Genomic DNA, 14,220 nt, shown 5'->3' on the forward strand with positions numbered 1-14,220 from the left:
TTGATTCACCCTTCTATAAAAACCTATGACCCCCCCCCCACCCCACCCCACAACAAACCACAGCATCTAACTGCCTCTTGAAAGACTCCAGAGTTTTTGCTCCCCTGATTCTGCAGCACTGGGAGCCCCAGCTTATTATAGAACCACTTCTGCTTGAACAGTCCTGAAATATAAAGGGGGGCATTCAGTGTCATTGGTTCAAAAAACTAAGCATCACCTGCAGAATTAGAATTGTTGGAGTGTATAATATGCCATCAGGGTCAATTTCAAAAGAATTCATAAGAATTTGAGACCAAATTGAATGGGAAAAGGTTATTTAGTCCCTGTAGCTTTTTCCTTCCAATGTACCATGTATTTGGCTGGTTTTGGCCACTTGTTAATTACTTAATGTCCTGAGGAGGATGAATAACCAGCAGAAAAACTTCTAAGAAGAGAAATCTAGGATGTTTCTCCTTGATTCTCAAGGTTAATTGATTCAAAAGCCTCAGGATTTGAATTTAACATTACAGTCCCCATTATTTAAGCATGCCCAGTTATGTGCCGCACTTGACAATTCACGGTCCCAGTTATGGTTATCTGTGTCTTTACTTATCCATGTAACCTTTGGTTCCTGGGAAGGACAGTCTAGGGGAGCATGTTTTAAATCAAAGTACTTCCATATTTTATACAAAAAGTGTTTGCCTCAGGAGAATTTTGATTGACAATATGTAAAAACATATTTTTTTGTACCTGGAGGAAGACCTTCTTTCCTTGCTCGGCCATTCTGATGATACCACTAATAGGGAACATTGTTGCGTGGCTCCATTAGAAACAGCAGGGCTGCGATTTTAGTCCAGCTTGAAAGCCATTGTAAAACAACAAGACCCCAGTAAACCATGCAACTGGCTGTGAAATTTGCATTTCTGACTATTAGCATGGTTTCACACTGTCAGGTGACTCTGGAGTGGCTCTTAGATCAGTCCAAAGTCATAATCTGTTTCTAATGGGACCACTCTGGGTTGTGTGTGTGTGGTGGGGGGGGTGGGGGGGCTTGTTTGGGGGGGTCCGGGGGTTGAGGGAAGAATGTTCCCTATTGGCAAAATTACCTAAGTAGTCCAGCAGGAAGCAAAACCCAACTTAAAGGCTGCGTGCTGGAAAGAATATTGATACTTTAAAAAAAAATTCGATGAAAATTCTCCTGCGGCTAATATTTCCCTCTATAAAATAAGGGATTACTTTGAATCAAAGCTACACGCTAGATTTTCCTTTCCTTTAGTTACCAGATAGTCAATGTTCATTTTTAAAAGATTGGATTGACCTAGCAGTAACAACCTTTGCTGAGAGTCTATTACCTTGTGAGGAAAATATCTTCTGTGTTCATATTCTCTAAACAAACAAGTAGGCTAATTAATAATCTGTTGGCCTCATTTGCCTCACCATTCTCATTGGATTTCATTGTTTTAAACAGCTGTGTGCACCAATGCGAAAGGGCCACATACTCTCCTCCCTACCACACTGCCAAACATGATACAGATAGAGCAGCTGCACAAGGCCACAAGACTACTTGGACCCAATATATTCAATGAGAAAAGGAGGTGTTACAATATTGATTTCTCCATATGTTCAATATAACAGCACATTCTTCAAATCACTTTATAGAGATTTTTTGTGTAATATTTCACTACCTATGGAAGCTCCTTTATTTTGCAGGGAAAATATGTCCAAGTTGAAAATAGGACGTAAAAGCTGCTGAATCAATGGAACATTAGGGGCTGGGTTTTCCTCAATGCCAGAGAGCTGGGGTATAAATTTTTCTTGCCATTGCAATCCCATCATGACTTTGATCCATTATCCTGGGTCAGGGATCATTAACCATGTAGGGCAAGGCCCCTTGTGGAATCTACAAAGGGACCCTGCAAGGAGGAGGAAATTTGCTTCAGTGCCAGAAGGAGTAGAAACTGCTGTTAAAGAGGGCAGAAGGACCTCAAAGATTTTTGGAAATGTTTTTATTAAGGGCTTTAAATGAGACCAGAAGGGAAAGTATGGTGGCTACTACTAGGCCTTCTCCCTTCTACAGGGCCATGACTAGCCTTCCCACCACTGCAGCAGTCAGTACCGCTTCTGATCTTACCTGTGATCAATGGTACTGCAGTGAGAAGGCAAGGAAATCGGCTGGTATCCCTAGCCCCACCCATTATTATCAAAGGTTGATAAATCCCCAGCTAGGTGGTGGGATTCAATAGGATGCCTCCCTGCTTTACATTACTTTTTCCTCTGCCACTATATCACCTGATTTCGGGCAGTATAGAGAAGGAGAATCTAGGCCTAGAGTTCTTATTGTCTTCTCTCCTCATCCCAAAAATGGCTGCCTCAGGTTTTCAATATGTAAAATGGTGTCATGAATTGTGTGATACTCTGATTAGGTCACAAGTTTATTTGTATCTGTGATGTGTCTAACATTCCTCAAAATGTTTACTTATGAGTACATTTGGAAAACATACAGGAAAGTGGTCAAAGACTTAAAGAGGAAAGTAGGAAAATTCCAAATCTGAAGAAAGGCTTAGTCATTATCTGTGAAAAATTATTCCGTTATGGGTGATTTCTCCTTTGACGTATCAGACTCCATATAATTCTGATAGGGATTACTCTACTAGCTATATGGCTGGCCTGTTGTGTGGTGTAATGGGATAACTGTGACTGGCGTAATCTGAAATAGGCCAGCAGCAGGACTTCTGTTTAAAACAGAATTTTGATCTGGGCGTCATTTATCTTGTCATTTTATGTGTTTATCAGGATTCAACTGTGTTATTCCTTCATGAAGAGAATGATTTTATCAATCATACTGTTTTAATGGCAGCAACTATTATTACTAGAAGCACAATGGAGAGAACAAAAGCATTGTACGCAAATCTAAATGGTAACATTTACTACAGTGTACTGGGTTTTTCATGTGAATTTGATTTTATTCAAACTTAAACTGCTGGATTCCCTGCCCAATAATTATTGCTGCTCTCCTCTCAAACCGATACACTGAGACAAGTGTTACATTGCTGTCATTTTGCTGGCATGGTGATGCCACAATATATGACATAAAAGATGTAAAATTCCCTGGACCAACATATCTTAATGTTAGCTAGAGACTGAGAAAGGCATGTAGAAATGTGCTGTATGCTAATAGTAAACCAAACAATATACTGTAACTGGCAAAAGTTACATGAGCCACCTTGAGAAAATGACAGGGTTTTACTGTCTACTGAGGAAAATATCAGAATCCATTTAGTCTATTTTCACACACATCATTATAATTTATTTTATTGAAAATGTTAAAACAGCTTTAAATAACAAACAATTGCAGAGAACCCAAGACTTTTCATCATATGCTAACCAGTCTCACTTATGTAGAAGCAATGAATCATCATCTCACAATCTTATATTGTTCCATGCACTGACCCTGAAGGAGCTGCCATTTATGCAGTATACTCCAATAATTAATATCTGTTAAAAATTGTAGAAAATTAGTCAATCTCCTGTGGCATTGTACATGGGCAAACAAGACCAACTGCAGTCTTCAGATGAAGCAGAGTTAGAGGTCGATGGATAATTGGATGCATGTAGGCGTAATTCAGTCGCCATTTTAAATTCATATATTCTGGCATCCTCTTTATATAATACTTTGACTTTGTTATTTACAGTTAAATAGGGAAACATTGAAATTTGAGAAGCAGAGAAATAGAATTGTTTAGAACATAGGAGCTTCTCTAAAGCACTGGCTAAGGAGTTAAGTGATGCAACACTGAGGGACTAGAGCATCACCACTGGGAAGAGGTTATAAATACAGTGAGTCAAGTTTATACCGGAAGTTTCCATAATACATGTGGACATAAGAATTTTTAATGGAAAATTTGACAGCAGAAATTAAGATTTTGTAGATAGGAAGTGCATGCAAATATATTTTTACTACATTATAGGTAGATATGATTGATGATATTCCTGATATCTAAAATTCTTACAAAATCTGTATATTCCTTTTCACTTGTAGTAAATCACACTGCACCGTTTGTGAGAAATAAAACTACGGTATAAATGCAATGTACAGGAAACTTTCGATTTACCGGCACCTAAATAACCGGAAATCTCGGTTAACCGGCAAAATTCAGGAGTAGGTTTTACTTCATATGTATTTGCCTTCTTCCATCTGTGCTGTGCAAGGGTGTGGCTGCAGCTGTTGCTAAGCTACAGAGACGCTTGAAACTTGAGGCCATTGTTCTACAGTTGGGTTTGTTGCTTTATACGGAGCTGTCAGCTCTCCCTATCTTTTACTATAGCGTTCGGTTATCCGGAATTTTTGATGAACCGGCACCACATCGGTCCCATCCGTGCCGGATAAAAAAAAGTTTCCTGTAAATATTGTTTGGAGTTACTTCCCAATTAATTTATTTAGTAGGCACCTGAGCCGTTTAGACCAGGAGGATTGCAGGTTTGGTACCCAATATGTGCTGAGTTAAGTGATCTTGGCCAAGGAGGTGGTAGGGGCTCTATAAGTAGCCTAAGCCCTGTAGATTAGGGAGGGAAAGCTAGCCAACATTCCTGATCCTTTGTGCTATTCGGTGACCACTGCTGAAAATACATGCGTGCGATTGTCAGGTAAAGCCAGGACTCGGCTTAAATGTGATGCCTTCCATGATCAAATGGCCGGCTAACTCTGGCTATCAAGGCACACACATGTTTAAAGGCCATTCAGATGAGCTACTGGAAAGCAACTGTCACCTGCAGTTTGTGCTGTAGGAAGGACTCTTCAAGAGAAGAAGGAAAGGAGAAAAGGTTGGTGGAGAAATCAGGACCAAAATATATATTCAGCAGTTGCATAGGTCTTAATATGTGCCTGTGCACCAAAATTGGATCTTGAACATTGATTATTTGTGACCTTGAAGTTTATTTTTGGAATCCTTCAGCTACAGTTTCAACCATGTTATGTGTACATAAGTTGGGACGTTTCCTGACAGTGAAGGATCTGTGCATCAATTGAGTTTGGATTTCTATCATAATAACTGACCATTTTTGTCCCTCATTTTACACTGGGGCCAGTGACTGGAATCTTCCTCAAACTTAAGCAGACATCCACGTCTCCTAAAAGTGAAAGGGTTAATTTGCTTTCACTGTTAGAGCTGCTGCACTTGTTAATTATGCAATGAGGTGCAGTAATTTGGTTAATGGTTCAGAGATTTTCTTAAAATTGCTCAAGTGTAAACTGGCGTAGTCCACCTGAATGCACTGAATAGACATTAATGGGTTTTTGTTTGTTAAGTGTTTATTAAGCAGCAATTAATGAAGAATGTGCAAATTTACTCAGTTTAATTGATATGCATGTGGATTTAATTGTGCATGATTAAAGCTGGTTTAAAGTACCTGAGGGTAGTACCAGAGTTTGAGGGGTGAGTGGAACAGGAGATAGTGAAAGAATCAGTTGAAGAGCTTGGTGAACAGAGCAACATTGGTATCAAGTTGCTCTTTACTGGACACTTTGGAGAAGGAGGAGAAAAGGCAATAGAAGACCACAGCCTGTGAGGTCCAAAGTATAGGATGTGGACCTCCAGAGCTCAACAGTGAAGGATCTGTGCATCGAGTTTTGATTTTTATTATAATACAGTGCAGCACAAGTATTAAAGATGTGCCATCTACCTGAACCTCTGAGTAGAAGCTGCCTTGACAGGGATGTGATTGCTGACCTCTCGGCTTCTGCAACCAGATCACCAGCATAGAATGGCACTCTCCTCAGATATGCAGCACCAGTTGGAGAAATAAGATCCAATTTTCCAGTTCTGTGGCATTCCCTAAGGTCAGACACAATTAATGGCAATTAAATCACCACTCATGCAATTATAGACAGTGTCCCTACTTTTATCAATGGTATGCAACCACTTGCAAAACTTTCTGCAAGTTAATGGTTGTTTTTTTAGGGAGTTGTTGTGATGCACATGTCTTAAAGTAATCACAAATATTTGAGGGGAAGGTTATTACTAGGAGACATGGATGAGGCACCTGTGTAGAATCTTTGGGTTCCTCAAGAAAGGGTTTATATCAAAGTACATTTGTAAGGCAGAAATACAATTGAACAGTCCTTTAGCTTCTTAAAACAATGGGCTAGATTTTCATTCAGCAGTCGGGAAGGAGGCGGGACTACAACTTCGTGGTTTTAGTCCTGCCTCCATCGACGTCCGGCCAATTGACGGCGATTTTCCCCTGATTGACCTTGTTGAGCCCACCCAGCGGGCTCAGTAGGCCAATTAAGGGCCACCCGGCAACAGGTGACGTCACAGACTGAAATTTCATCTGTCAAGAGTTTTTGACAGATGAAATATCAGTGTTTCACAGTTGTTTGAAGCTGTCAAACACTGACAGTCTTACTTCTAACCTGAGTCCTTCTACGCAGACTCAGTTAGAACTGTCACTGGTACTGAAGGCTGTCACTTTTGACAGATCGCAGCCATTCAGCTTTCAGTGCCGGCTAAGTGATGGACTCCCGACGCCTAGAGGAAGAAAGGCTGTTAAGGTAAGTACAGGTAATTTAAACTTCTTTACACACTTTAGACACACCAAACACACTTACCTATGCACCCATCACTCACCTTTACACCGACATCTTCAACCTGATGGCCCACCTGCTCTAACCTGGCGTGGTTTGAAGCCGTCGGGAATCCTACACGACATCCCTCAAAATAGGGATTAGGCTAAAAAACTGCCTGTTAACTACCTGTTAACAGGCAGTTAATTGGCACTAATCCCTTCCCGCCTCGGGTCGGCGTGTCCCAGTGCGGGGCGGGTACCCGCCTCCTTTGAAACTTATGTGGAGGCCGGTTTTGGGCGGGATGGTGTCGGGACCCCCGAATTCGGGATTTTTGCTCCCCTGCACGCCTGAAAGCCCGCCTCACGGCACACTGAAAATCTGGCCCAATGTTTCTGTTGTTCAATGGCAATCCACAGAGCAGACAACTCCTGCTGCATAACAGTGTCCAACTGGGTGGTAGATTTTGCAGCACTGCCGAGATCAGAATGCATTATCTTGTGAAATGAAACAAGTGATGTGCTCATGCTTGTGAAGTATCCTCTATTGCATTTCTAGCACCAGGAGCTAGGAATACTAGGAACACAAATTAACTCTGTTTCTCTCTCCATGGATGCTGCCTGACCTGCTGAGTGTTTCCAGCTTTTTCTGTTGTTATTTCAGATTTCCAGCATCCACAGTATTTTGCTATTGTACACAAATTAAGTTAGCAGGGTTCCAGTCATGTGGAACCTACACTGCAGCGGTGGGACCTTCTGTGAATCACCTCTGCTCCTTCTTCACTTATGATCAGTAACTAGTGTTCCCTCTTTAAGCTCTTTAAGATCCTGGGCTGGTGCCTGCTTCCAGTGAGTTGACTGGCGCAGAGCGCTGAGTTGATGATTGCAGCCTCATGAGACTGAGTTGTTCCTGTTGAGGTTGTGGACTTTTAGCAAAAAGAAAACTAGGATGGCATAAATACTACTTTTAAGCTGATGGTCAAAATCATGCGCATACGGAATGTATGCAATTCTCTTTACAAAGCAAAGGCATTGTCATCTCCACACACTTCAGCATTACCCAAGATCCCTAGGGAACTCCTTTGCTGTGCAACTCAATCCTTGGCCATCTGTTGCCATCCTTTGCCCTTTCTCCACTCCACTCAAATCTCTCTTCCATTGTTTAAGCTCGCCATGCACTAACAGTGGATGCATTTTAGCCCTAACTACAAGTTAACTGTTAGATTAAAGTTACCTGGGCCCACTGCCTATCTCCTGACTATCTCTTTGTTTTCATCAGTGAGTACTGAATATTTGCTCAAATTTGGCTTCCAAATTCCTGGACTTCTCTTGATGTCAAGACTACGCTCTCCACTGAACTAAACTGTAAGGCCTAGAAATTCAGTGGGCTGCGCCACCCATTAGCGCCATAAGAGGGCACTTAGTGGGTTGTACGCCACTGGCCACGCCTCCTGCTAAATTTAGCGGGACGCTAATGGCGGCACTAGCCGTTAGCGCTGCACTGCTACCGATGATGTCATCGGTGTGTGCAGTGCCCCGCTACCGCCCCGGTTGCGAAATTTAGTAGCGCCCCCTGCTTTAACGCCGGTCGCAAGTTGCGACCAGTTCAGGGGGGCCTACCTGCAGCGGTAGAGTCGCTAAGGTGCGGGGCGGCCATTTTTTTGCTGGCTGCCTGCCAGCACCTCTCCGCGCCACCGTCCCCGGCCTCCTGATCCCCCCCCCACTGAGTGCCGGCTGTGTCCCAAGAGCCCGGCATTTCTCCTCGGTGCCGGGCTCTTTTGCCGGCACTCGCGCTCTTCGAGCGTGCTGCAGCAGGCCCCTCCCCTTTAAGAAGGGGAGGAAGGCCTGCAGTACCGCAGCGCGCCGTGCCGCAGCGTGTGGCGCTGCGGCACATTGCGCTGCGATCTTCAGTTGCAGCACCCCAAGAGAGATGCGGGGTGCCTCGAGTAGCACCATGCTTCCCTCTGGGGCGCTGAAAGTGAATTTGCAGCGGGTGGCCGCGACTCCTTCCGGGGCGGTACTTCCGGCGCCCTGGGGCGCCACTGAATTTCTAGGCCTAAGACTCTAATCTGCTATTTGGTTGCTTAAGTTTATGGTAACTTTGTCAACGCTACACCCCAAACCCTACCACTGCTGTTATCTGCTGAGCTTATGAGTGTCTTACTGGTCCTACTGGTTTTTCTGCTTCAGCTACAGTGTGGTTCCTGGGCTGTCATCCATTTCTCCACTGCGTATGGATCTTATGGCGCCCTCCAACTTTGCCACCGTTTTTCTGCCCCGTAATCGATTCTGCACACCTTCTAGCTCTTCATTCCCATGGAAATACCTCCAACAGTGCGTCCTCCGATATGCTACCCTTCAAACAGCTCCTGAATCACTCGCCCTCCACACCTGTCTCCGAACCTGGACATCAGTTCTTCAATGCTCCCAGCTGATTCCACCCTGCCTATGTCCCACCACGGGACCTCTGACTTTAACTCTAGACCGAGTGCTTTCTCATCCTTGGTGATTTCAACCTCCATCTCAACGAATCATGCTATCTCTTCACTGACTTCATTGCACTCCTATCCTCCATTAATTTCTCCCTTTAAATAAACACCCCTACCCATAGCCACGGCTACCTCCTCAACCTTGCCAGCTTACGTGGCTGCTCTACTCCCATCATGTCAAACACAGGTAAGGCCATCTCTGATCATTTCCCTGCATCGCTTGCTGCCCACATCTGCCTTCCCCACTTCCTTCTGTGTCTGCCCTTGGGAAAACCTCTCCTTTAAGTCACTTACAACTGCACTTTCAAATTCTCAACTTTCTAGCCTTTGGCCCTCACCCTCCATTCACCACAACATTTGTGCAGCTGTTCGATCTGTTCAATCACACTTCACTTCTACTTTTGATGCCCTTGTCCCCATTAAAACCTTTACACTCTCTCACCCTGGTCGATCTCCATGGTACGGCTTCATCTCCGTTTCCTTAAGTCAAAGGGACGCAGACTTGAACGTTTATGGTGGACAACTTGTTTAGTCAAATCTGGCTGGACCACATAAAGCCCTACCGGGTCCTGCTCTCCTTGGCCAAAACTGCTCACTATTCCAGGATCATCCTGGAATGCAAAGGAAACATCCGGCTTCTCTTCACTACAAATCATCTTCTTAAACCCCTCTCCCCTGCCTCCTCCACCCTCACCTCCAACAACAAGTGCAAGAAGCTCATGGGCTTCTTCAACACTAAAATTGAGACCATCCATTCAGCTGCCTCTGTGGCTTCCCTTCCTTCCCCTAGCTCACCGGGCCAAATTTCCCCTAAGGTTCCCCCTGCCCTAGCCCTGAACTTGCATCTTTCTCCAGTTTTTGTCCTATCTCCCCTCATGTCCTCTCCAAGCTCATCTTGTCCATGAAACCCACCTTCTGCTCCCTTGATCCTATTCCCACCAAACTGCTGAGCACACAACTTCCCTTCCTAGCCCACATGTTAGCTGATATTGTTAATGGTTCATCTCCTCATGTATTATCCCCCTCCCCTTCAAATCTGCCATCATCACCCCTCTCAAAAAAAAACACCTTTGACCCCTCTGTACTTGCAAGCTTCCGCCACATCTCCAACCTTCCTTTCCTCTTCAAAGTCCTTGAACGTGTTGTCGCCTCCCAAATCCATGCCCATCTTTTACGCAACTCCATGTTTGAATCCCTCCAATCAGATTTCCACCCCACCACAGTACTGAAACAGCCCTTATAAAAGTCCCAAATTACATCCTATGTGACTGTAACCATGGTAAACTATCCCTCCTCATCCTTCTCGACCTGTCTGCAACCTTTGATGCGGTTGACCACACTATCCTCCTCCAACGCCTCTCCTCCGCCGTCCAGCTGGGTGGGACTGCCCTTGCCTGGTTCCATTCTTATCTATCTACTCATAGCCAGAGAATTACCTGCAATGGTTTCTCTTCCTGCTCCTGCACCATTACCTCTGGTGTCCCCTAAGGATCTATACTTGGCCCCTTCCTATTTCCCATCTACATGCTGCCCCTCGGAGACTTCATTCAAAAACATGTCAAGTTCCACATGTACACTGGCGACACCCAGCTGTAACTCATCACCACCTCTCTCGCCCCTGCACCCCCTGATTTGTCACATTGCTTGTCTCACATCCAGTACTGGATGAGCAGAAATTTCCTCCAACTAAATATTAGGGAGACCAAAGCCATTGTCTTTGGTCCCCGCCACAAACTCTGTTCCCTAGCCACCAACTCCATCCCTCTCCCTTGCAACTGTCTGAGGCTGAACCAGACTGTTTGCTACCTTAGTGACTTATTTGACCCCGAGGTGGGTTTCTGACCACATATCACTGCCTCAGCAAGACCGCCTACTTCCACCTCTGTAATATTGCCTGACTCCACTCTTGGCGCCACTCATCTGCTGCTGAAACCCTCACCCATGCCTTTATTAACTCTAGACTTGACTATTCCAATGCTCTCCTGGCCGGCCTCCCATCTTCCACCCTACGTAAACTTGAGCTCATTCAAAACTCTGTTGCCCGTATCCTAACTCGCACCAAGTCCCATTCACCCATCACCCCTGTGCTCGCTGATCTACATTGGCTCCTCGTCTGGCATCGCCTCAATTTTAAAATGATCATCCTTGTTTTCAAATCCCTCCATGGCCTCACCCCTGCTTATCTCTGTAACTTCCTCTAGCCCTAGAACCCTCTGAGATCTCTGCTCTCCTCCAATTCTGGGCTCCTGCGCATCACCGATTTTAATCGCTCTGCTGTTGTCGGCCGTGCCTTCAGCTGTCTAGGCCCTAAGCTCTGGAATTCCCTCCCTAAACCTCTCTGCCTCTCTTTCCTCCTTTAAGAAGCTCCTTAAAAGCTGCCTCATCTGTCCTGTGTGGCTTGGTGTCAAATTTTGTTTGATAATGCTCCTGTGAAGTGCCTTGGGACGTTTTATTATATTAAAGGCGCTATATAAATACAAGTTGTTGTTTTTGTTGCTGCTGTTGTTAATACCTGCAAACTACTTGGATAGCCACATCTTGTACTGTAAAAGTGTTGATAGTCATACCAGCGTACAGCAGTTAAAGTTAGTTGCCCCTTTTATTACTGCTGAGGTTTGCACATTCTACAGCTGAAGTAATACACTTTGCATTCTTTATAGCATTTTGGTGTCTTTTAAGGGAGTTTGTGATTTATCACCATTATTTCAGATGTGTTCTGATTGCTGACTTGTAGATTAGATCTAATGCACCTGACCTCTAAGAAAGTGCCCTGAGTGAACTTGTGTTTTCCTATGACTGCATTAAAACGTGTGTGCAATAAATGAGAGCTAATTATTTCAATCAGTACATGAAGAGTAAACAAACCCCCTGGACTTTCTTTTATATTCTTCAGTTCCATTACAGATTTAGGCCCTCTGGTCCAACCTGCATGCATTTAATGCCCACCGTTGATGAGTGCAAATAATGTAAACGAATTGTTCAGTCAGTGGGACGTAAATTGTTATATACACAACACTTAACTATCCATAAGGATGCAATCAGGTTAACAGGAAAATATGGTAGAAACAGGGGATATGCTTGGGGAAACTGCACATTCCTACATCTAAGCGGAAAATTACAGTCTACTCAAATGTTACATTTCAAGTTCAAAATGTCTGATTCTTTCCTCATTTCAAATATAGAACATCAAATTGCCAAGTGGTGTATGTGCTTCTGTTTAAAGGTTTTGACATAACTAGACTAATCAAGTTAATGTTATGAGCATTTTTGTAGATTGGTCTTAGTTGAGATGGGGTACTGTAACATGTTGTGGTGCGTTAAACCCAAATGAAATGCATTTCTTTCCATTCAATATTGTATTAAATTAAGGCATTTCAAATGTATCTGTTAATCTATGATCTAACAACTCCTCATTCCTCCACCACCTCTTGTACATGATAGAACCTTTCCTTCTGGTATCTTATTAGTGTTAGTCAAGACAATTTTTTGAAGTAATTAATTTTAAAATTGGACAACTTTTCCTGTAGCTAATAATTAGATATGAGCCAAAGTTAAATGTACTTTGGGATTTTTTTGGAGAATCTGAAGAGTCAAATTTACCAGACATTCCAAAATGATCATTCAGCAATATTTTTAATGATCCCAAAAGATACCTGATGTGATCCTCCAAGCATTAGAATATCTGGTAGTTTTTTTTTGCAGTGCTGTCAGTTTTTTTCATTATCTCTTCCCTGCCTTCCCAAAGGATAGCTTTTCCCAAAACTTGACAATTGGACCACAATGGCAGGCAATGCTGGGATTCAGCCCCTGAAACCACACAAGTATAAAATGGGTTTTCATACACAGCACACTTAGGTTACAATTAATGGCTTTCTCCTTTATCAGTTCTGGTTGAACCAACTGATGGCTTTTTGATGTGTGTCTATTGGCATTAGCAAATTATACTCACATTTATAGGCTTTTAAAACTCAGGCTTCTTGTCACCTAACAAATTGTTTTATGTTTATTTAGAAGAATGCTTATACTTTGAAGTCACATTGCCAGTTTTGTCACATGGCATTTATAGGAAAGTGCATTAGTATATTGAGTTGTTGTCAGCACACTGTTTGGAACCAAGATAATTTAATGATGGTCCTTTGAGTTTTCCTGGATCAGAAGGAAATTAAGAGTCTTTCTAAGTGGCATGACAATGGTTAGATCATTGCCCTTTGTGGAATCAGGAAGGGGGATACTCTTAGTCTTTTCTGACCCTTTTTAAATATGCCAATCTACCAATCAAATGAATACTCTCCCTTACCCCTAGACAATGCAGCCTGGTGCACTGACCTCTATAAGCATTATTAACACTAACTCATGGAAGAGACAAAAAACAGAGAATGAAAATTGTGGCTGGGAAATACGTAAGTCAATCAAGCAAGGTTCTGAACACACCTTAATATCCTCCTCCCTTAGGGACTGTAGCTTACCAACACTTACCACATCCATAGCAACATGCTCTAGATGGTGACAATCCTCGAAGAAAAATCCTTCCTGGGATCTAACTCCACTCTATATATTTTATTGGCATGCTCTCTAGCAGTGCTATCACTGGCCATTTTGAATATCTTGTCCAAATCTACTATATCCTATCCTTTCATAATTTTGAGAACCTCAATGATATCCCACTGAGCCTCACTGAACATATGAGGCTAATTTTAAATGCCTCCGCCGGTGTGAATGGGAAGGTAATGCCCTGAAAATGGTATCTGGTCGCTTATTGCCTCATTTACACTGGCTGCCACAATCTTAGATAAGGTCCTGCGAAATGTGACAGTGAGTCAATTCTTCTTGTGCATGAGACTGTACAATCCTTTATAGGATGCTGTTTTAACTTGATCATTACATTGAGTGAAAGGAAGCACTAAATAGTTGCCAGATGGCTCACAAACATTTTTAAATTGGTGTAAAGGTTTACACTGACACTCCATCTCCTGGTGAGGTCATTAAACTTCTTTCCTTATTGCTCCCATGTTCTTTGCAACATAACCACCTTTTACCAGGCCTTCATGCGACAGCTCATGGCAGGGAAATAGGGCATCACTCCTCTGTTCTATTTCCTGCAGCAGCTGTCAATGGCCTTCTGCAACCAGCCCCTTTTTACTGGCAATCTGTGGATTGCAAGCTGTTCCTTTTTTATGAAATCTTGCTGTTC

Source organism: Somniosus microcephalus, chromosome 13 (assembly GCF_052327205.1).
Source record: "Somniosus microcephalus isolate GS21.2 chromosome 13, FLI_Smic_1.0, whole genome shotgun sequence".
Classification (NCBI taxonomy): domain Eukaryota; kingdom Metazoa; phylum Chordata; class Chondrichthyes; order Squaliformes; family Somniosidae; genus Somniosus; species Somniosus microcephalus.